The sequence below is a fragment of the Bos indicus genome, chromosome 3 (genome assembly GCF_029378745.1).
Source record: "Bos indicus isolate NIAB-ARS_2022 breed Sahiwal x Tharparkar chromosome 3, NIAB-ARS_B.indTharparkar_mat_pri_1.0, whole genome shotgun sequence".
Lineage (NCBI taxonomy): Eukaryota > Metazoa > Chordata > Mammalia > Artiodactyla > Bovidae > Bos > Bos indicus.
This window is the reverse complement of record NC_091762.1, coordinates 84,672,486-84,675,678: the sequence shown is the minus strand read 5'-3', so window position 1 is coordinate 84,675,678 and position 3,193 is coordinate 84,672,486. Positions and strand designations below refer to the sequence as shown.

The following is a 3,193-nucleotide window of genomic DNA, read 5'->3' as shown; positions in this document are numbered from 1 at the left end:
TAGATGTTCCAGATGGTCTCATTATAGACTTTGGGAGGTAGCTTAGTGAAGCAGTGGATGACTTGGAGGTCTAACTGGCAGAACCTGAGTGCCCCAGAAGTTGGGCAGAACCAAGAGATAGAGTCTATGGGTCAGTGGTTAGCATCATAGAACTCTGTCAGGAGCTAATAGGACTCCGGGTGCTAACCTGAATTTCAGTGCCAAGAATTTTGTTCTTGGGAAGCAGGCAAGGAAAAACAAATCAGCATCTCCAGTTCCAGATGAGTCAGGGTACTTGACTGAACACTTAAGGTGGAGTTTACCTGCTGAGAACACTGCACAGATTGCTCGTACCAAAACTGGAGCACAAGGTCAGAAGCCAGGGGGAAGCGTAATGCGGAGTTTCATGGTAAAATTGTGTTTCTCAGAGCCCCTCCTGTCTCCTGAGGATGGTCACACTTACAGGTGGCTACTGTTAAGCAATTTGATATCAAATGGCTTACCTGGGGGTGACAGAGAGCCAGGTGAGGACTTCAGGTGTTTAAATAGGGGAGAAGATAAAATAGCTCTGTGTCTGTCTAAATGAAGACAAAACCCAGTAGCCAGAGGATTGAGAGTTTTCCTGAAAAAACTCCTAGTTTTGAAGGAAGCATCTGCTTCCAGTGTTAGAATAACCATAACTAAGTAAGATAAACTCGTTGCCTTTCTTTGTTGTTGCTGTTGTCTGTCCTAGCATCTAGTCTTGTCTGGCACCAAAAAAACCCAGTGAAATAGTGGTTATTCATCTGACCTATGGGCTTCCCTTGTGGCTTAGCTGGTAAAGAATCTGCCTGCAATGAGGGAGACCTGAGTTCAGTCCCTGGGTTGGGAAGATCCCCTGGAGAAGGGAACAGCTACCCACTCCAGTATTCTGACCTGGAAAATTCCATGGACTGTATAGTCCATGGGGTTGCAAAGAGTCAGACATTAGTGAGTGACTTTCACTTTCACTTTCATTTGACCTATCTGGGTCACATTTGTAATTAAGATTTATCCTTCGTTAAAGCAAGTATAAGCTTTATTAATTTTTTTTAATATCTACTTACTATTTTTATAAATTTGGATTTCTGGGTTTTTAAAATTATTATTATTTTGTTGCTGGAGTGGTGGTTCAGTGGTGTTTTACAGTGGGGCATACTTATAGCTGAACTAAGGTGTTTGAGTTAGACTTTACGCATAAAAGTACTCTGCATGGTTTTATTTCAAGTGTATCAACTTACGTCATTTGTGGCACTGAAAGTGAGATTGTAATTCCCAGAGCACTGGGACAGTTCATTCAAAGGTTAGCCCACCTATGTTTATAGTAGTTCTCTGTAATATAATTATAACTAATTTCCACTGTTGTTTTTGGAGAAAACTGTAGACTGTAATTATGTGTTAGCGCTTTTTAAACAGCTCCCTGCATTGTCATATTATTTTAAATGGGCTCTGTTTTAAAATAACCTTTCATGTTTTGATTGCAAGAATATAGCTTACATGGGTCTGTAGTTAGCAGAATACAAGGATCTAGCAAATGATAGAGCGTTAACACAACTCTGGAAGCATTTGTTAAACATTTCTAGCAGTGCCCTAGGTTTACAGGGGAGAATAAGCAAGGGAGTAGAAATTTCTTGTCCTTTAACCATTGACTAGCCCTGTTAGATAGGCAAAATATTACACAGAATAGGTAAGCCCCCATGTGGAAAAAAAATACACAGTTATACAAATGTGAAAGTGCTACCCATGAAGCATATTATATTTCATTTTTGTGGTCCACTCAAAGGCATCTCAGAGCAGAATTAGAATAAAGTCCCATCTCCCAGAATTAAGGGCAGCAACACCATTTTATCTCTTGACAAATGTTGCCCATATCGTCCCCAAATGGCAGATATCTGCATATAGTTAGTCATCTGGACACACCCTTCCCCTGCTACATTTCATGGCCATATTAGTAATAGAATTTTAGTGTTGATTTAAAAGACAGTCTGCCTTAAAGCAGATTGCATAGTTTGCACACTGTGAATTGTAATTAAAGTGTAAGGGGTGCTTATTATGTCAACAACTGGCATGAGAACCCCCGAGCAGCAGGTGACCCCGAGCATGTGACGTTTGTGACAGCTAGGATCCCCTTTTCACTGGCTTAGCAATCTGAAAGTCCAAATTGAAAGAAGCCCAGAGGCTGTATATTTCATTAGATCCCAGGGGAAGTGCAGGATACAGCTTCCTTCTGTTTTCCTGGGAGGTCGCCAGAAAGTTTGTGGAGCTCTGTTTCTGTCAGAGGCTCAAAAGAGAAAAGAAAAAGCACACACAAAACAAAACACCATACACACCACAAAACCATCCACCAATCACCCCCAGGACCATAAATTTGACATTTCCCACAGTCTCACTGAGACCACAGCGTTGCTGTGTCAGCAGTACACCCCTTGCTCTGAGTTGTTTGAAAGGAAGTCTCCGTGTTCTAGCATTTAAAAAACGCTTAATCTTCCGCAGGCAGTGATTCTTTTCATATAAAACCATGAAAAAGTATCAAGTACAGATATCATATGATTCGCTCTAAATGCTTTGGCATTGTGCATTGCGTTCTCCTCACCTCCTAGGATGGGGCAGAAGTCTGAATTTAGAAAGACGAAACCACACGAATAATAAAGGAAACAGACCAAGGAGCCGTACTGTGATGGGCAAACCATTTGAAATGTGGTCACATCAAAGGTGTGCTACTTCAGGCGGCTCAGATCCTTTTAAAGTAGATTTTTTATGGCATTCCATAGTGAGTACAGGCCCTCACTAAGGTTTTGGTTCTGGTGAAAGTTTTTGGTCTTTAATCTTCTTGAGACCTGACTGGCAGTTGCTGGAGTGAATAGGAAAGGTGTCTCTTTTTTTTCACCTCACATTCGGTGGTAGGCTTCTTCTGTCATGGAGTTTCCATAGCACAAAAATGGAAGCTATGGTGCTTTGTTGCTTAGCTTTGATAACTCATATATTTTGGGAGTTGATTTTTAATTTGGTACTCAAGCTTCCTACATGAACTCATGTGGCTGTAGCTACTCTGCTCTCAGGAAGGCCAAATTTAAGCCTAGCAGGAAGTATTTCTAGCCTTATAGATCCCTAGCATAGCTTTTAGTCCGTAAGTGTTGTTAAATTTAAACCAGAAAATAAGAACTCTGTGAACCCAAACTCCACTTTTTGTGTGTGT

The 3,193-nt window shown here is 41.1% G+C and overlaps 1 protein-coding gene across 3 annotated transcripts in view; it reads left to right on the top strand.

Moving 5' to 3' along the window:
* Positions 1-3,193, top strand: part of NFIA (nuclear factor I A) — a 399,012-nt gene that overhangs the window by 178,357 nt on the left and 217,462 nt on the right. The gene's annotated exons all lie outside the window — the stretch shown is intronic.